General features: G+C 39.6%; 1 protein-coding gene across 2 annotated transcripts in view; it reads left to right on the top strand.

The window, feature by feature from the left end:
* The window catches only part of LOC309553742 (protein unc-13 homolog C-like), a 621,348-nt gene that overhangs the window by 279,346 nt on the left and 319,884 nt on the right, over window positions 1–22,118 (top strand). The gene's annotated exons all lie outside the window — the stretch shown is intronic.

A 22,118-nucleotide genomic window follows, 5' to 3' on the forward strand; every position in this document is an offset into this window, starting at 1 on the left:
AAAATAAGATATTTTTATAAAAATAGATGAATGATAAAGGTATCTCAACTGATATAAAAAAGGAGATTATAGAAGCAAATAAAGTTGTATGCCCATAATAAAACTCTTTCAATGTAACAAAAAAGGTATCATAAGATCTTGATAGTCTCATTCAGACAATCTGGAGTAAGACTGTTGAGTTGGTACATATACAGAATGTCTCTTTTTGAAACATATACGATTAATTAGGCACCCACAAAATCATCTTTGTAATAGGTCATTGCAAAGTGACAGGAAATGCTATGGTCCTTGTAGCCTGTTTTAAAGTTTAAGTGATACTTGTTGAGTCTATTTCTGAAAGTTTGGATCTTTCTGTCTACATATTGCAGTCTACAACTCAATATATAAATAATATGCACAATATTGAAAGCTATGCTAGGCCAAGACTGAAGAGTTTGAATAGATCATATTTGTTCATGGTCATACAGCAGAGGCACTTTTTCTTGTAGTATTTAAAGTCTAAGTTTAGTTTCTAGTTTTCATTAAGTAATTCCTTTTTTTTTTTAAAGCACAAGGGAAGCCACTTACATTCAATCAGAAGTGTTGCCTTGTGCTGGTGGCTGCTCTCCTAGTTGAAATCTTCAGTCCTTTACTCCATACTCCCGCAGAAGTAATTTTCTGTTGCTGCGGGAGGTATTACAGCCCCTGAACCTGTCATAGGCACTCGTCAAAGCGCTGTGATATATCTTCCTGCAATAAAAAGTTCTTTAGGAATGGAGGACAGCAAGATAAATGAGAAGGTCTGCTTCCTCCATTCATCAAGTACTTTTCATTGATGGAAGCTACAACTTCTGTGAACGGAAGCGGGAATGGAAAGGACTGGCATAGTCAACATTTCTGGCAAGTCCTTATAACAGGTCCAGCAGTTGTACATGCCCCCACAGCACAGGAGGATTACCGCTGTTGGGGGTATGGGAAGGGGGGGGGGGGGTGTCAGAGGCCTGAATATTTTAACTATCACATCAGCCACTAGCACATGGGCCATTTCTCATTGAATGTAAGGACTGTTCTTTGTGCTAATAAAAAAAAAATAGTACCTAAGTGTAGGCTTTAAAGCATCCTGCTTTTTATGTACTTGTGAGTTCGGAGTAACTTGCATGGACATGGCAGGTTTCTATGATTCTTCCTCTGTGGAATATTACTGTGGGTCTAGTGTAACCATACAGGTTTTGGTGAGAGGGGATTATACCATTCAAAAATCCTTACTCTGTATAGAGGGTAACACAGTCTGGTATGAAGATTTACTTTAAAAAAAGGGCCCATCATGAAGATATGCCAATATCTGCCAAGTATTCAACAAATGTCATTGTGACAACCATCTAGAACTACAAGATAGTATGTTGTTCTGATGTCAGATTGTTAGTTCAAGGAGTGTTTTAGGCAATTAGCTTGGGAAAAATTCCTAAATAAGGATTTTCAATAAGATATATTTTTTTGTGCGCAAACGATGTTCAAAGTTTTTTCTCCTTTACCAAAAAAACTACCTATGCAGATAATGGGGAGTCTGCAGATAAAAACAAACTGCGAAGCTTTGAATAAAGTTGAGTAATGCCCTTGCTGTATATGCAGGCCATTTATGTACAGCCTGAAACCCGTTGTTAAGCGAGGCCCAATCATTATTGCTCACGTCCACCATCACAGGAGTGAGATCTCAAATACTGAGCTCAGAATTACTGCTTTAATGGAGAGAAAGGGCACATGGGGAGGTTTGCATCAGAGAAAAAGCTCATTCCTGTGGAGGTGAGCAGTAACAATTAGGCCTCACTTATTAGCAATGTCCTAGCAATGTCCTGGGAGTATTCCAGTCAGACTTAGGGAGTTATGTAAATGGCTTACACCTATAGAAAAGGCATTATTCAACTTAAGCCAGAGCTGCACAGATTGTTTTTAACAGCAAACACCTCTTTTCTGCATAGGAAGTTTTTTGCAAGGGTGAACTAACCCTTTAAAGTGGCAAAACGGAATATTCCTTACACAGGATTTAAGAGAGAATCTCCTAAAATCAAGAAAGCTATCAACTTGTTTAAATAAAATGGTAACATCTAAGCAGTCAATCTTATAAGCATGAACATGAGGGAGATCATCCTTATGAATTATTTGTGATATTGGACTTAAGCGTTAATTAGTGCTTTGTACCCCCCTCAAATAAAGATTAGTTTGTCAGTATAACATATAGTATAACTTAACCACTTGACCTTCGAAAGATTTACCCCCCTTCATGACCAGGCCACTTTCTGTGATACAGCACTGCATTACTTTAACTGACAACTGCGGGGACATGCAACACTGTACCCAAATAAAATGTATTTTTTCCCACAAATAGAACATTCTTTAGGTGGCATTTGATTACCAGTGCGGTTTTATAAACAAAAAAAGACTGTCAATTTTGAAAAAAAAATAATATATATATATATATATATATATATATTTTTTTTTTTTACTTTCTCTTTCAATAGTTCTTATTGTTTTTTTTTTTTTAGGAAAGGACAGACATATGAGCATAGAAAAGCAACAGTGTTTAACCTCCCTGGCGGTATGATTCTTTTGGATTTTAGGTGCTGAAAGCGGTACCATTATTTTGCATGTAATTCTTGTGAATGAGCAGCCCAAACCAACTGTATACATTTATTATATATATATATATATATGTATGTATACATATATGTGTATATATATATGTGTATATATATATATATATATATATATATATATATATATATATATATATATAATGTATACAGTTGGTTTGGGCTGCTCATTCACAAGAATTACGTATATATATTATATATATATATATATATATATATATATATATATATATACTGTATATATATATAAATATATTTACATAAAAAGTACAGTAAAACTGCAGGAAAAGGCACTGGGGGGCAATGTAATGTGATTTTTTTTTTTATTTTGAATGGTATCAGTGTGTTTGGTGTGTTTTACATTTGAATTTGCCGCCGGTTCCACCCCCCGGAGGACGTCACGTTGCCAGAGACGGAAGCCGGGGCTCGCAGACGATCAGGAGGAAGCTCCGCCGCCGCATACCGCCCGCATTCTTCGCTGGATCCTGGAGAAAAGGTAAGTAAAACCTCTACCAGGATCCAGCGATCTTCCTAGCGGTACCCCGGGTGTGGCTCGGGGTTACCGCTTTTGGCTCTAAAATCTAACCCCGAGTCACACTCGGGAATACCGCTAGGAAGGTTAAGTAGTCATAAAACCAACATTGTAGGAGTAATGCCCATACAAAATCAGTACAGATAGTTGAAACCTCTTATATTTAACTGTAAATACAGTTAAACATAAGAAAGCACAATCAGAAAGTTGCTATAGATTGATCATATGTGTAAATATAGATACAGAAACAATGTAGGAAGTACATATGTGTATGTTGGGATTGCAATTGACTAACATTAATAATCAGTTAAATAAAGATATTCACAACACCACTCTAGCCAAGGTTTCCACGTGGTTAAAGTGTTTGAAAAGGCAGAAGTTTTTTTTTATCTTAATGTATTCTATGCATTAAGATAAAAAGCCTTCTGTGTGCAGCAGTCCCCCTCAGCCCCTTTAATACTTACCTGAGGTCCATCTAAATGCAGCGATGTTGCAGGAGTGTCTTGGCTACCCAGGACTCCCCTCATCATTGGCTGAGACAGCAGCATAGTGGCATTGACTCTAGCTGCTATCAGTCAATGAGAGGAGAAAAGGGGCAGGGCAGGACCGGGTTGCAGCTCTGTGTCTGAATGCACACTGTGGCTGTGGCTCAACTGGGGTGCCCCCAAAGCAAGCAGCTAGCTACTCAGGTTTTGAAGAAGCACGTTGCCAGTTTGAAAAGCATCAGCCTTTCCATGGTCTGTGTACTTGTCCTGGTGGCAGTTTATACATGTTTCAATAAATCTATTGGACCGGCGGAGGTGTGCAGCCAATTTCTTTTCCAAAAGAAAATGTATTTTCTAAAAGGACTCTACTTGCTGAGCCACCTGGAACGCTGGACAGTTCCCCAGACAATTCCTTAAATTATGCTGCCTTAAATCTTATCTGTCTTGAACCTTGAACATTTGGCTCCTCCCATGAACTTTCTGATTTAAGCCATGCCTCTGCGATTCCTGTGTGCCAGATTATTGTGCTCCCTACAGCCAATAGCCAGTATCTCCCCCCTCTGCCATCCGTATCATCCCTACCATTCGTTACCGACCTTTAGCTTGTTCCTCGACTACTCTTCTGCTTAATCCCAAACTGCAACCATTTGTTATTGGTCTTTAGGCTTGTTTCTTAACTACACCTATGCTTTATCCCTACCTGCTATATCTGCTACTGGACCCTGGCTTGCTCTCCTCCTGGTGGGGTGATCCTGAGGACCGCAAACTGGTACTAACACTCTAACACACTTTGACCCCGCACCTCAGGTAAACCTATACCATTAGCCAGAGTGACCTGCTTGTATACCTGTCCCACTTGTTGGTGGCTGCTGCTTCACTGCTATAACTACTAGCTTCTGAGCCTGACTCAAGACCGTGACAGATTAATTTACTGGAGGCAATTAGACTGTTCACTTTGCAAGAGGAGTTGCACTGTGCAAGAGGATTTTTCCCAGAGCTTTTGAATAGGGTAAAGCTCTGCTGATGTCCACCATCCAGTTAAATGCAAGCAAAAATGCTTTTTTTCTATTGCACATGTGCTAAAAAGGTTGATAGTTTGTTTATGTCAAGGGAAATTGCTAAGGCACTTTTACTAACCCGATCCTCCTTTTCTGCAGGCTTCTCTGCACTGATAAATCAGCTTCCGCAGCTCTTCTCCGCTACGTCTGGGTGGTCTAAGGTTCTCTGACGTCATCAACACCAATGCAGGGTCCCTATCCCTGCATTGGATGTGAAGACAGAGGAACAGTCCACCACCGTAGAATGGGGAAAGACTGTCTGCCGGGGGAGCTGAGGTTCGGGTAAGTAAAAGTGCTTTTCCATCCCTTAGATATAAATAAGTAGTTAGCCATTGCAATGTGGAAGCAGCACCAATGAAAGGGAGGGTTTTTACATTTCCTGGAGCTGGGCATTAAGTATTATTGATGTACACACAAAAGAGCCTGACAGTTTCTTTTGTTTTTTTTTTTTTGTTTCTAATATATTTGCAATGTATGTTTCCTTCTTGTGAGTGATTGAACATCTACAAAAAGCTTGAATAGGTTTAGTTTGGCTGTTGGACAAAAGTTCAACCCTTTTAAAAAAGTGTTTCTACCTCTATGGTGAATTTGTGTCCTTTGTTTCTTCTGGTTCTTTTGCTGTAGTAGGAGTTCTCCTTTTCCATTTGCCCCTTATTCTTTCCTCCAATTATTTTTAGGAGTTTATTTAGATGTATGGGAGTGAACATATAAAGTATATTTTTGTGATTGTAGGCTTGATAATTGGGGGAAGGGGGTGTAGTTTTACTAAAATGATATATGGATACATATGAAGTGAAGATATAATGTATTCTATGTGAAAATGCCCTGTTTTATATGTGAACAGTTAGCTTTTCTATAGAGATAGATTCATCTAGGCTTGAAATGGCATGTGGTTGTGTGTACTTGGGTCAATGGTTTTGCAATCTAGAGAGGTTGTCACGTAAAGGGCACAAGGCCCCTGGTATATGAGCAAACAGAAGGCACAAGGGTGTAGAGTGGCATGAGTACCTTCTATATTTTCTAGCAGCTGGAATAGATAGGTAGTCTGTGTGTCCACTGAGTTAGACTTGGCAGTAGATAGAGGGTTCAATTTATTCATAAACAGCATTGAGGACAGGATCAGTAGCTCGATCTCAGTTTTTGCAGATGATACAAAATTGGGCAGGGCAATAACTTCACAACATGAGGCAGATATCTTACAGAATGACCTGAACAAAATAACAGAGTGGGCAACTAAATGGCAAATGAGGTTTAATGTGGAGAAGTGCAAGGTTTTGCACCTGGTTACTAAAAACATAAAAGCACAATACACTTTAGGGGGGGGGACCTTTGGGGGAATCAAAAATGGAGAAATATCTGGGAGTCTTTGTAGAGGATAGACTAGGCAATAGTATGTAATGTCAAGTCACAGCTGCCAAAGCCAGGAGAATATTAGCATGCATAAAGATAGGAATGTTTTCCAGAGATAAAACTATAATCCTACCACTTTATAAAACTCTGGTCCGACCGCATCTGGAGTATTCTGTCCAGTTCTGGTCGCCAGTCCTCAGGAGGGATGTGTTGGAGCTGGAGAGAGTCCAGAGAAGGGCAACTAAACTAATTGGGGGATTGGAGGACCTTAATTATGAAGAGCATTTACAATCCCTTGATTTATTCTCCCTGGAGAAGAGATGCCTGACAGGGGACATGATAGCAATTTACAAATACCTCAACGGTGATCTCAGCATGGAAAAAAAACGATTCAGTAGCAAGGATTGCAAGAGGACACAAGGGCATACAATGCGATTAGAGGAGAAGCGTTTTAACCTCAGACAACGCTGGGGGTTCTTTACTGTTAGGGCTACAAGATTGTGGAATTCTCTACCACAAGAGGTAGTTTCTGCAGGAAGTATGGCTACTTTCAAAAAACTCTTGGACATACATCTCAAGGATCAGAACATTAAGGGGTATGAGAAATGATTACGGCCACACACACCTACACAGGTTGAACTGGATGGACTATTGTCTTTATTCAACCTCAACTACCATGTAACTGTGTAACTATGATTAGAGAAGACTGGCTGGCAGCAAGTAGGGGATCAGCAGTAACTTTCTGAGAAACAGGCAGATGTTCAACAGGAGCTTGCTGGCAGCAGTTTAGCAGGACTGGATAGCAGAAATATTTTCAGCAGGCAGAGGTTCAGCGGGAGCTGTCTGAGCAGTACGCAGATAACTAGCAAAGTTAGTCAAGCTGGGTTAGTAACTGGTGGTCAGATCAGGTATGAAAATATAAGCAAGGCATAGTCAGGGTTCACACCGCAACACAACCTGGTCTACACTCCGGGCTCGCAGCTAGAGTCGGAGGCAGTAACTTACACGCAAATCATCCCAGTGTCGGGCAGACACTAAGAATTGTGAGTGCATTACTAATATGTTTTAATTAAACTATTGTAATATGGAATTACACTATGGGCACATTCATTTTTTTTTCTCTTTTCATACCTTACCTCACTTATCTAAGTCCTAATATACAGTGGGTACGAAAAGTATTCAGACCCCCTTAAATTTTTCACTCTTTGTTATATTGCAGCCATTTGCTAAAATCATTTAAGCTCATTCTTCTTCCTCATGAATGTACACACAGCTCCCCATATTGACGGAAAAACACAGAATTGTTGACATTGTTGCAGATTTATTAAAAAAGAAAAACTGAAATATCACATGGTCCTAAGTATTCAGACCCTTTGCTGTGACACTCATATATTTAACTCAGGTGCTTTCCATTTCTTCTGATCATCCTTGAGATGGTTCTACACCTTCATTTGAGTCCAGCTGTGTTTGATTATACTGATTGGACTTGATTAGGAAAGCCACACACCTGTCTATATAAGACCTTCCAGATCACAATGCATGTCAGAGCAAATGAGAATCATGAGGTCAAAGGAACTGCCTGAAGAGCTCAGAGACAGAATTGTGGCAAGGCACAGATCTGGCCAAGGTTACAAAAAGATTTCTGCTGCACTTAAGGTTCCTAAGAGCACAGTGGCCTCCATAATCCTCAAATGGAAGACGTTTGGGACGACCAGAACCCTTCCTAGAGCTGGCCATCCGGCCAAACTGAGCTATCGGGGGAGAAGAGCCTTGGTGAGAGAGGTAAAGAAGAACCCAAAGATCACTGTGGCTGAGCTCCAGAGATGCAGTCAGGAGATGGGAGAAAGTTGTAGAAAGTCAACCATCACTGCAGCCCTCCACCAGTCAGGGCTTTAGGGCAGAGTGGCCCGACGGAAACCTCTCCTCAGTGTAAGACACATGAAAGCCCGCATGGAGTTTGCTAAAAAACACCTGAAGGACTCCAAGATGGTGAGAAATAAGATTCTCTGGTCTGATGAGACCAAAATAGAACTTTTTGGCCTTAATTCTAAGCGGTATGTGTGGAGAAAACCAGGCACTGCTCATCACCTGTCCAATACAGTCCCAACAGTGAAGCATGGTGGTGGCAGCATCATGCTGTGGGGGTGTTTTTCAGCTGCAGGGACAGGACGACTGGTTGCAATCGAGGGAAAGATGAATGCGGCCAAGTACAGGGATATCCTGGACAAAAACCTTCTCCAGAGTGCTCTGGACCTCAGACTGGGCCGAAGGTTTACCTTCCAACAAGACAATGACCCTAAGCACACAGCTAAAATAACGAAGGAGTGGCTTCACAACAACTCGGTGACTGTTCTTGAATGGCCCAGCCAGAGCCCTGACTTAAACCCAATTGAGCATCTCTGGAGAGACCTAAAAATGGCTGTCCACCAACGTTTACCATCCAACCTGACAGAACTGGAGAGGATCTGCAAGGAGGAATGGCAGAGGATCCCCAAATCCAGGTGTGAAAGACTTGTTGCATCTTTCCCAAAAAGACTCCTGGCTGTATTAGATCAAAAGGGGGCTTCTACTAAATACTGAGCAAAGGGTCTGAATACTTAGGACCATGTGATATTTCAGTTTTTCTTTTTAATAAATCTGCAACAATGTCAACAATTTTGTGTTTTTCTGTCAGTATGGGGTGCTGTGTGTACATTCATGAGGAAGAAGAATGAACCTAAATGATTTTAGCAAATGGCTGCAATATAACAAAGAGTGAAAAATTTAAGGGGGTCTGAATACTTTTCGTACCCACTGTGTATGGATAAAGTAGGAAGATCCAACTAGGGTTTTGAACCGACCTACTGGAAAATAATTACATTAAATGAAGCGTGATTGCTGGTTTATAATTTTACCAACTCCATATCTGGTGAGTTACTTTAGGGAGAATATGGTGGAAGGAGCACAATCACTTGTTTTCTCACAAGTGAATACAGTGAATAGAGCATCGAATGAATTGCTATTGATCTTTATATCACTGCTTGGCTTTTTAGTTTTTCAATTTTTCATAAATACAGTAAAACCTTGGTTTAAGAGTAACTTGGTTTAAGAGCGCTTTGCAAGACAAGCAAAATTTTCAAATAAATTTTGACTTGATATACAAGCGATGTCTTGATATACAAGTAGCTTTAAGTCACAGCTGAGTATAAAAGAGAAGAGAGGCGCCTCTAAGTGTAGCAATATGGTTAAATTTAATGAAGGTACAACATTTAGCAACTCACATGGTTGATGATTGGAACAGGCATTTCTAAGTATGCAGGCATCCAGGCTAAAGCTGTCCACATAGACCATCCTCCGCACCGCCATCTACGTCATCCCTTCCATACTGCCCCTCGCTTTCAGATCGCTTTACTGCAGGGTGGTCTTCCCGGTCAGGATTACAGAGTGGCAGCCGGCGGTGCAGAAGATAGTCTATGTGGACAGCTTTACCCCAGATGCCTGCATACTTAGATATGCCTGTTTTATTCATCAACCCTGTGAGTTGCTAAATGTTGTACCTTCATTAAATGGAACCATATTGCTACACTTAGAGGCGCCTCTCTTCTCTTTGATACTCTGGAGCTCCTGCTGGATTTTGCATCTAATCCCCTTGTGGAAGCGGCTATTTGTGGATGGACATTTTATGGTTATATAACCTATCGCAATGCTATAATCTTTTTATATGGACTATAAACTGAAGGACTTATGAATAAATGGTTGTGGAACGAATCATCTGAGTTTCCATTATTTCTTATGGGAAAATTTGCTTTGATATAAGAGTGCTTTGGATTACAAGCATGCTTCCGGAACGAATTATGCTCGCAATCCAAGGTTTTACTGTACAATTTTCTCATATGAACTTTATATATTTATTGCTTTTTAACACATATTTAAAAATATATATATTGTTAGATATTTATCATATTTAACCACTTAAGCCCCGGAAGATTTTACCCCCATTCCGACCAGGGGGTATTTTGTGATTCGGCACTGCGTGACTTTAACGGACAATTGCGCGGTCGTGCGACGCTGTACCTAAACGAATTTGACGTCCTTTTTTTCCCACAAACAGAGCTTTCTTTTGGTGGTATTTGATCACCTGTGCGATTTTTTGATCACGCGCTATAAACAAAAAAAGAGCGTCAATTTTGCAAAAATAGCAATATTTTTCACATTTTTTTATATGAAATTCCCCCAAAAAAAAATGTAAAAATCAAAATTTTTAAAAATTTTTGGCCAATTTGTTTTATGCTAGCTATGTTTGGTAAAAAAAATCGCAAAAAGCGTATTTTGATTGGTTTGCGCAAAAGTTATCGCGTTTACTAACAGAGGGAAAGATTTTTGTCATTTTTGTTGTTTTTTTTTTTAACGTGTAATGGCGGCGATCTGCGATTTTTTTTGCGGTACTGCGACATTGCGGCGGACAGATCGGACCCTTGACTGACATTTTTGACACTTTTGGGGTTACCAGTGACATTTCTACAGTAATCAGTGCTATACATATGCACTGTTACTGTAAAAATACACTGGTAGTGAAGGGGTTAACTTTATTTGGAAGGGAGGGGCTGTGTGTGTCCCTAGGGGCGTGGTTTCTACTGTGATTGGCTGTGGCTCTAGCTGTAAGGACACTGATCAACGGATCTACATACTAGAATCGTTTGATCAGTGTCTTTGCAGCGAGGAGAATGACAGGCAGTTTGTTTACACAAGCTGCCTGACATTCTCCCTCTCCCCCGCCGATCGCCGAGTGGCCGGCGGACATCGGGTCCGCTGGTCACACGCGCGGGGGGGTCCGTGACCACGCGGGAGCGGGAGCACGCCTCCGGGGGCGCGCGCTCGCTCCCTAGACCCTCACAAGCAAGCAACGTAGCCCTACGTTAGTTTGCCTGTGAGGGGCTGACCGCCGACGTAGATAGTCGTGCGGCGGTCGGCAAGTGGTTAAAGATTTACGTGGAATAATTATATATTTTTGGGGCCTGTAAGTCATATTTATTTGCACTTGCACTTTTTTTGCACAGTATACAGTATATTTGTGTTTTATATATATTTATATTTTTTTTATTCACCGGATTGCTTATGCATATATGAATTTAGATTTTGTATCAGTAGAAATCGTGATTTTTGTAGATTGTTCGGTCAGCTTGAGAGGAACACAAACGTGCGCTGATTATTTATGACAAAATATTTTATGTAGTACACCTGCAGAGAATTAGCAGCAGTTTTTTGTCTTTCCTTGGGTTGACAATTTAACCATTGATTGACTAGGCGCTTGATCAGATAATTAATTTTTTTCTAGTCAGGGTTCAAGATGGAATCAATAACAGATATGCAGATCAGGCAAAAGGAGTGGACAGAAGCAAATTTCTGGGACAAACTCAGTTCAGGAGTAGTCAAGGCAGGCCGGATCAGGAACAGGTAGTCAGGCACATGAAGATAGCAGATTTCACAGGGAATTCTGTAGACCAGACAACATTGATCATGTGCCAGCATTAGTGACATATTTATGGCTATCTTCTAGCCTTCACACAGACATCCATCTTTGTCTATGCTCAGAGATTGAAACTTGACAGCACCAGCGATGTGTCAATGTGGATTAAATGGTGCAGGACAATGATGTTGGTATGGTTTCCATGGATGGTTGTTTTTTCATTCAGGTTTATGGAAATTAATTGCCCCCCCCCCCCCCCACCCTCGCCCCAGCTGTTACCATTTTGGCTCTCCTAGCATATTTACACACAACCACCACACACGGTGACCACACTGCCAATATAGAGAAATGGCTCTAAGCCATTTTGTGTCTACTGTTACAATGTCCTATTCTAATTCATTGTTCTTCTTGAAGTATTCCTTCTACTTTACAACACTCATAGCTTCTTTGTTGGCCATTATGAAGAGTTTTGTTTATTCCCAGTGCACACTACTACAATATATTTGCTTCTGTTATTTTAGACATTTCATCACCATCATTGTTCTTTCCATCTAGATTGATACTTCATTAATTGGAAACTTTGGCCCTCCGTATGTATATTTACTTTTTCCAGAACTTTCTCTGCCTTACATTTGTTTGTCCAGTATTGGTTTCTTTTGCAGCTTGCACAAAAGATACAAACAAATGTACTATTTATAACTTATGAAACTATTGCAAAAAATGTTGTCACTTGTTTTGGCTATTTTATTCCTATGGTTGGCTGAATACCGTAGGTAAAATCGAGATTTATCGGGATGCTATTACTATGATAAATTCATTCTAGAGCTATAATTGTCCTTACTCCATCTTCGGGGGAAATTATTTTTTCATTTTTTTTATTATTACAATGTATTGAATTCATATTATTACTAGTCTATTACTCTGTGCATATTAAACTATGGGCTTTTTGGAAATGATGATACTTGACTACTGGATACAATTATATATTATAATGTTATGTGAGTATTACATCATGCCATACACTTATGAAAATATTGTGTTTGATAATCCAATATCCTTATACTCCGTGTGTGTGTCTGTTTTAAATATACAGTAAATATTTGGTAATGTTATGTACTTTTAAAGTGGTAGTATACTCTAATGAACAAAAAAAAAAAAAAAACCCTGCAAGACAAAGGCATAATGAGCTAGTATGCATCGCATACTAGCTCATTATGAAAAACTTACCTTAGAACGAAGCCCCGGCACGGACCCCAGGACGCCGCTGTGGGAGCTGACATGATCCCTCGGCTTCTCTTCCGGGTTCGGCGGTGACGTCACTCCCGCACATGCGGGCGGGAGTAATTTTCCGGCAACTTTCGGCAAGGAACTCTGAAGGTCCGCAGGACCTTCAGAGCGCATGCGCCGCACTCGTCAGCGGCTGCATGCAGTGGTAATATCTCCTAAACCGTGAAGGTTTAGGAGATATTAATTGTACCTACAGGTAAGCCTTATTATAGGCTTACCTGTAGTTAAAAGTTTAAAAAACCTTATATCTGGTCATTCGCTAGACAATTTGTTGTCTTGCAATCACGAAAATCAGTGGCGGTCAATCTGACCTTTTATATTGCAAGCCTTGAGCACTGCCCAGACTCTCTATCTGCTTCATCACTACTCCCAGTGTTTTTTTTTTTTTGTGACAGCAGCTTGGGTTATTTTTTATTGATTCAATCACATACACAGTCAGACTCTGGCTGAAGCACTTGGAATACATGTGTTTTTTTTTGTATTTGTTGTATTTTTTGGTGCTTTGTAATAATACATATATATAATTTTTAGAGGGATACAAATATGATTGTACAGTACAGAATAATTGTATGTGCTAACAGTTTTTTGATCTTCTGATTTATATGATTTTATATTATTTTGCTTCTCAGGCCTGATGAAGGGGGAATTCTAGACCACTTGTTGGCTTTGACCTCTGACTTTTTGTCAGGGGTTTATGGTCATGTGACCGCCATGATTGGCTGTCACGGCGGTCACTTGATCGGAAAGCTCCCGATCACAAGGAGCGAATGGGAGCTTTCCATTAGCCGCCAGTAGCTGTGATGGGAGCGCGCAGGGCATGCACTCTCAGCACAACTCTATTGGCACTATTGCACGCCACTCGGTGCCATGGCCTGGCCACCGGGAGACTGCATATTTGCATGCGCATGGCGTGAAGAGGTTAATATGCTTATACTGAATTTGTTACTTGTGGCATTCCCATCTCTATCACTTTTCTCCACCCACTTTATTAAGTAGGCAGTCAACTTATACTGCTGTTAGTCAAGGGGCACATGCTTTAACTACTAAGTGCTTGAACTGTGAAGTTCTAAATATAATAAAGGTTCTTGAGTTTAGTAGTCTGGACCAATTTCTATCTCCTTTCTCAATCATCATATTATTTTAGAGATTATTTTTGGGTATCCAAGGGAGAAAATAAAGGTGTTATAGATAGCTGTTCATTTTTACTATTGTAATTGTCTGTGCTATCTCCTAATGCATAAATAATAACAGTCCTCACAGATCTTTGGTTCAGTAACTTTACAAGTCTGTATGAACCCATTTCTGGCAAGTCTCACCATACACCAACAGTATCTTTTGCACCTGAGAGGTGTAGGCTGGGGGAATGAAACTATAAGCCTGCTCAAGGCAAAACCAAGCTTTTCTCATTCTCCCCTATCCCAGTAATTATTCTTATGGTACTGTTGTAACAAAGAGACTTTACTTGATCCCCTGATATACCACCGACTGACAAATAAAAAATGTTTCTTTCACATCACGTTGCAGAAGGAATTAAGATGTTATTTTTATTAGCTTTTCAATATACTGGAGTTTTAGCGATCTGCCTAATAAACAGATATTGAAATGAACTTGTTACTTTTATCGGAGAGTGGTTATTGACCCAAAATGCCAGACTGGCAGTTATCTTTTAAACTATCTAGCAATATGATGAAAGTTTGCAGATGTCTTTATTATGGTTTTAGAAGTTTTGTTCTTGAACGCTAGTTTGTCCATGCTGAGAAAAGAATTTTGTATTGATAGCAAACATTTCCAGCTGTGAGCAAGTCTACTGCTAAGCCTGTAGGCTCTCACTACATTAATTAACTAACTATACACTGCACTGCTTCCCCACATTTATTTATTATGTTTGATTTATGTTGTTCCATTTCCATTTAATTGACTTCATTATCTCCTTAGCCCCATCAATGTATGGATGCTGATTAAAGGGTAACTCCACTTTCGTGGGAAAAAACAGCAAATACAAAAGAAAATACATATACAGTACAACTACTACACAAGACATATTGTAATTAAAGGTCAATAAAAATGACCTTTACATTCCAATCTGCAGCTCTGTAGTGTTGTGTAAAATGCAATGGAATGTCTACCTGTAGGCTTTCTGTACACAGATGGTGTACAGAACTTCCCCATAAATGTAATTCCCTGCTTGTGTGATTGGCTCTCTGATTTTCCCAGACATCTGCACTAAGATACAAGTCAGATTTTAGGCATCCTCTGCAACCAAATTTTTATTTTTAGTGAGCTACTCCCAAAGGGTTTATTATTTCTAAAGAGATGCAGACCTCACAACTTTCCTTCCTAGAATGCTGCAAGTGCATCAGCTGTTTAATAATGGAAAAACATTCCTCTTCAGATTCACCCTGGTCTTTGATGTAAATAAAAAATGATACAATCCTTACAATGTACAATGGTCACCCAGATGGAATTATTCTTTTCTCAATAAAAGTGGAGTTACTATTTAATAATATAACATGTATAATGTTAACAGGAAAAAATGCTTTGACTCAGTTGTTTAGAAGGTATCTAGATACAAAAACCATCAAACCCCATCTGTAAATGTTATTTCCAATAGACCTAGGAAGACATTTGTTTTCCTATAGCATAAGTACAGTACATGGCCAAAAGTATGTGGACATACCACTCCAAATTAATGAGTTCAAATGTATATAGTGAAGAATAATATTACAGCATACTGGGACATTTTGGACAATTGTGAGTCTCTAACCTAATGGAAATAGCTTAAGAAAGGCCATGTTGTGTTCCAGCATGACTGTGTCTTTGTTCACAAAGCTTGGTACAAAAATATGGTTTGATGAGTTTATTATGGTAGAACTGGAGTTGCCTGCAGAAAGCCCTGACCTCAAGGCTACCAAACACTTTTTAGGATTATTGGAATGCTGATTATGAGTCTTCTGTTCCAACATCAGTGCCTGACCTGCTTTTGCGCCAAAATGTTGCAGAAAGCCTTATTAGAAAATCAGCAGATAAGATAAGAGAAATAGCATTTGTAACAATGCAAACAGACACTCACTCTATAATGCCGTCTGCTTCTGAGCTGTAACTGTGTTGCTTCATGTTGCTAATGTAGTGCAAGCATATGTGTATCCAATGACTGGTACAATAGGAGCAGAGCAATAAAGGCAGAGCAGCTTAAGACAAAAAAGCTGGGGGTCCCGGCCAGCCAACAGTCAGCTATGGCACTGTGGCTCAAATGCGTGAAAAACATGGGTAGGTACACTCACGCTGCAGCTAAACCACAGCACAGCAGAGCAAAACCGGCTTAAAAGACTTACTTGTTTGTACCGATTTTTTCCAATTTGTAAGTTGGGGATATAGTGCTAGGTGATCACCCATCAATTCTTCTATTTGATACCTTTATGGATGGCGTAATTTAATGTACACCTGCATTCAGAGTTACTTTAAGTGGAAGTGAAGGTGAATGCCCAAATTCACAGTATAATTTAAGTATAAAATCTGATCTGTCTTACAAGCTGGTCATTTTATTTAGCTAGTGTTCTCTTCTGACTATCCCTTTCAGATGGCACTGCCAGGATCTGACTCCCTTTTTCTCTGCTGCAGTTTAAGCAAGACAGTTCATTCATGGACCACTTAGCCTGTGATGGGATAGTGAAGGAGGGACAGAAAAATGATGAGGTCAACTCTGTACTCTCCCCTCCTGTTACCAGCATCTTATGTATAGTATTTTAGCTTCTTCTCCCAGTCTGAATCATACTGTGCAGGGATCTATAAGAAGCTAATGCAAAGTCAAACAAATATAATATTTGAATATACATCTAAGGATGCTATGAAAAATGATGGGTTTTTAGAGGCTACAGTTATAAAATTCTTATGCTTTTAGGCAACATGCTATAGCAATTGTATCGGTATGTCAAATTGTTTTGCCCGGAAGACATAAATCACTGTGCCACAAGTGATTAATGTATAATAATAGTAACTGCTCACTCTGCACACTCACATAAGAAGGTCCTAAATATTAGCTGTCTGTGTCATCCATGGCTATCAAACAACATTTAGAAAAATGATAGTGAATTCTCATAAGAATAAAGAATTTTATATATTTAGCACACTTAAAAAAGTACTTACATTTATAGTGTAGATGGATAAAATATTCTATGTTTTATTCTGGTGTTTGTCATGTTAGTATTTTCCATGTGTTGATAATAAAGGGTTATGGGTTATGCAAGTAAGAAAAAAGATGCCCGTTAAGTGTTGGAAAATAAGTGGTTTCTGACATTTGTGTTACTTCAGTAAGTCAGAGGCATTCTATCCTAACTAAAATTAGAGGCACACAGATAAAATGTTTCCAGAGGTGTATAAAGATTCCATGTCACATAAGACAAATTGATGCCAGTGTTTCTACCATTGCCATACTTGCACATTTGTGTAAAACTAGAAAATTAAAACCCGCGCTAAGATGGTGTATACAATGTGAATAAATATATATAAATAAATTAATATTATGTCCTGAAGCTGCTACTCACTAGGTAAAATACCAGAAAAGTTTAAAATACATGAAAGGCAGCGCTAGCAGGTAAAATCAACAATCAGTGTATACAATAATACATAAAGTGCACAATGTGTTAAAAAATACATAAAAGATTCATCCAAAATAAAGTGCATAAGTGAAGTGCAATTAAATGTCCATCAGACGATCAAAAATATATATAGTGCTTAAATATTCCACAAAAAGTGCCCAGGTGCTCTCAGGAAGAAGACCCCCTATGGGGATGCACTCACCAAATAGAGAAAAGAGTATTTGATAACGGCCATTAAGGCGGGCGAAACGCGTCAATGCACTTACGGGCAGCGGAGCATCGCACAACATCATTTCCTGTTAACCACCGTGGAACGCACGCCGGCAGCGTACGCGGAAGTGAATGACACAGATGTAGATGTAACCAATGCTCCTAACAATTCAACGCTTGTGAGTAGTATTCTGTTTGATTCTTTTAATAAATTACCTACGGGCTTCACTATTATGGCTCCTTTTCTCCTTCATAACATACGGTCGTAAATAAGTGGAAAGGAGTTGAGTTAAAGGCATCCTAAAGAGGCTGTGCTGGATCCATCCATCTGTCCAGGGGATACTGTATGAGCTTAAGGCGTTCCTTTTTTCTCTATTTGGTGAGTGCATCCCCATAGGGGGTCTTCTTCCTGAGAGCACCTGGGCACTTTTTGTGGAATATTTAAGCACTTTTCGGCACCTTAGTTCCTCTGAGGGAACCATCTTTTGGACTGCACTTTATTCATAATTTGTGTTTGCACTAATATATTTTTGATCGTCTGATGGACATTTAATTGCACTTCACTTATGCACTTTATTTTGGATGAATCTTTCATGTATTTTTTAACACATTGTGCACTTTATGTATTATTGTATACACTGATTGTTGATTTTACCTGCTAGCGCTGCCTTTGATGCATTTTAAACTTTTCATGCTTGCACATTATAACAACAGTCTGCCCAGCATGAATTAATTCAGCCCCAAAACAAACAATTCATTTGTGACAGCTAACCAAATCTTTAAATGTGGACCTTGCATTCCTTTTTGGGTTTTTTAGACTTTTTTTTTTTTGCCTGGTAACCATCCAGCCAGTAACACACTTCTTGTCTTAGGGTGTCTCCACTCTGCTGAAGGAGCAATGGAGACACCCTCAGACAACATTATTGTCAGTCTGGGGAGGGAGTAGCATTAGATGAACTAGCATATTTAGATGGACTTGACTAACACTTTTTATAGCAACATTGTTTTCCCTTTTGGGATAAAGATTATACATAAATGAATGAAAGCACCTCTGTCAGTGTAAAATGGTTTGTCTCAATCCTCTGATAATGGAAGTTGAAAAATAACAGACACATGCCGACTAATTAAGCCATTACATCTAAGAATTGGTTAGCTGAAATATATTCATTTTTTGGGGGATTAATACTGATTTAAGTTACAGTATAAAAGGAGTCAAATTATACAAGCTATTGGCACACATTTTCAGCAAGTTTTATTACTTGAAACTTGATGAACACCTTCTAAGGCCTTATGCAGACTGGGTATTTGCCCAGCTCCTCTGAATGCCTTTGCTCCTGGTAAGAAAAAAACATCTAAAGCTGCATTTTGCACACACCTTTGGGTGCATCATGCGTTTAGGCATTAATTTATCTCATTGTCCAGAATATTAATTTATTCTAGCCATTAAAATGAATGAATGCTCAAAGGCTAAACGCACCTAAGCATTTAGGCACATTTAGCCAAGTTTACATGTGTATACAGGCATTTGGGCGTGTCAAGCCTTTTCACTGCTCAAACACACCTCTCCTGAATGCAAAGTGATGTTTTTTTCTTTTGAGACTCTAAATGCTGCTCTTATTTTATGCCTGTAAACACCTATGTGTGCATGGACACATAGACTAACATAGAGGTGCATTTAGAGGCTGAAAAAAAAAACAACTGATATTTTTTTTATTAACCTATGTTTACTACCTTCAAACTGGAGCTCATGGTTGCTTTAACCACTTAAGCCCCGGAAGATTTTACCCCCTTCCTGACCAGGGCCTATTTTGCGAATTGGCACTGCGTTGCTTTAAAGGACAATTGCGCAGTCGTGCGACGCTGTACCTAAACAAATTCTTTTGGTGGTATTTGATCACCTGTGTGATTTTTTGACCATGCGCTATAAACAAAAAAAGAGCGTCAATTTTGCAAAAATAACAATATTTTTCAAATTTTTTTTATATGAAATTCCCCAAAAAAAAAAGTAAAAATCAAAATTTTTTAACATTTTAGGCCAATTTGTTTTATGCTACATATGTTTGGTAAAAAAAATCACAAAAAGTGTATTTTGATTGGTTTGCGCAAAAGTTATTGCGTTTACTAACTAAGGGAAAGATTTTTGTCATTTTTATTGTTTTATTTTTAACGAGTAATGGCGGTGATCTGCGATTGATTTTTCGGGACTGCGACATTGCAGCGGACAGATCGGACCCTTGACTGGCATTTTTGACACTTTTGGGGTTACCAGTGACATTACTACAGTAATCAGTGCTATACATATGCACTGTTACTGTAAAAATGACACTGGGAGGGAAGGGGTTAACTTTATTGGAGAGGGAGGGGTTAAGTGTGTCCCTGGGGGCGTGTTTCTAACTGTGATTGGATGTGACTGTGTTTACATTAGCCGCCTGCCTTTCTCCCGCTCTAACGGACGATCTTGAGTGTCCGACGGACATCGGGTCTGCCGGGCACGCGCGCGCGGGGGGGGGGGGTGTCAGTGAGCGAGCGGGAGCGTGCCTCCAGCGGCGCACGCTCGCTCCCCAGAGCCTCACAGGCTAGCGGCGTAGACCTACGTCGCTTTGCCTGTGAGGGGCTGACTGCCGACGTAGATCTACGTTAGGCAGTCGGCAAGTGGTTAAGAGGCTCGATGAGTGCTGTACACACTGCCCTTATACATATGTCATATCAGCTGAAACCTGTGTTTGCATTGTCTGAAAGATCCAAAAGCTCTATCATCTTGTGACTGACATTCACAAATGTCAAATGATTTAAATGGTGGTGTGAAAGAAATCCAACGAAATCAATAGATGACAGTGATGTCCCTCCATCTGGTGAATTTCCTCCTTACCCGGCGGAAAATAGATACGTGTAATAGATAAATCCACTTTATTTCAGAAGTGCACTCTTTACGTAATATTCACCTCCAACCTTATAATAAACACCTGGTGCAAAGACAACAATGGCCTCTTACCAAAATGATGCAAAGAATGGACTTGGAAACCACTGGTATAATTATGATGCTGCTCCCTTCTCCTTCATATAGGGTTAGGCGGCTTTCCCAATGAGATCAGCATAAATGTTCCATCCACAATATAAACATGTAAATGAATGGAGGCGTAATTCCTGAATTTTACTCTCCGGGTTCTTTAAAGGGAGTTTGAGTTCAAAGACTGCTCATAGCCACCAATGAGAAGTCCTCATCAGGTTTGTGGGTTGTACTATTTCCAGTAAAGATTGTCTGGGAGATAAAGAAGAGTCCTCTTCAGGAGATAGAAGGAAGGTTGATACTCTTTCCTTTCTGAAGAACCCGGAGAGTAAAATTCAGGAATTATGCCTCCATTAATTTACATGTTTATATCGTGGATGGAACATTTATGCTGATCTCATTGGGAAAGCCGCCTAACCCTATCTGTAGGAGAAGGGAGCAGCGTCATACTTATACCAGTGGTTTCCAAGTCCATTCTTTGCATCATTTTGGTAAGAGGCCATTGTTGTCTTTGCACCAGGTGTTTATTATAAGGTTGGAGGTGAATATTACGTGAAGAGTGCACTTCTGAAATACAGTGGATTTATCTATTGCACTTATCTATTTTCCGCCGGGTACGGAGGAAATTCACCAGGTGGAGGGACATCACTGTCATCTATTGATTTTGTTGGATTTCTTTCATACCACCATTTAAATCATTTGATCACAGATTGAAGAGTTTTTCATCACTTTGGACTGTTGGACTATCTATTGTTTGTGCATTAGTCACAACACATATTCATTTATTTAATTTATTTTCATGAATATATTTATATCACTGTTGGTTTATTCACACCACAGCACCAGTAGATTGCATAATTTTGTATGTACACCTATTTTGAATTAGCGCACCACCTTTATTTATTTATTCATCCATTTACATTTCTGGTAGCAGCTTTTCACCTATCAGCGCACCCCTATTCTTTTTTTTTTTTCCATAATAAATTTTTATTAAGATTTTAAGTAGAAAACATACAAAATATACACAGTACATGAGAACAGCTACATGAAGTGTGTACAGAAAGGTGATATAGTAATCACATAGTAGCAAAACGTAGCAATAACGACTAGGATATACAACAGTATGTTCATAGCGGGTGAATGCAGAAGAATAATAAACATACAAGATATGGCCATGTGATTATCATAACCTGTGAGACGGGGGTCTCATTAACGTGGGGAACCCGTCTAACCGAGGGCATGCAAGGAAAAGGGATCATGTGCCACAGCGGCAACAAATACTGGGTATCGGTAGCCAGGTTGTATGTAAAGTAAGAGTTATATTCGGCCAAAGACTAGGCAAGGACCCACTGGGTATGAAACGGAAGGTCGTTGCAACTGGATAAAGGGGACACACAACAGATTGGGCAGGGAAGATAGGAAGGGAAAGAAGGGGAGGGGGCTAGAAGAAAGAAAAGAGAGAACGCGAAGGAGATAAGGAAGTGGAAATAGGGGGGAAGGAGGAAGGGGAGTGAAGGGAGT

Source organism: Pelophylax lessonae (genome assembly GCF_965119305.1).
Source record: "Pelophylax lessonae genome assembly, chromosome: 4".
Taxonomy (NCBI): Eukaryota; Metazoa; Chordata; class Amphibia; order Anura; family Ranidae; genus Pelophylax; species Pelophylax lessonae.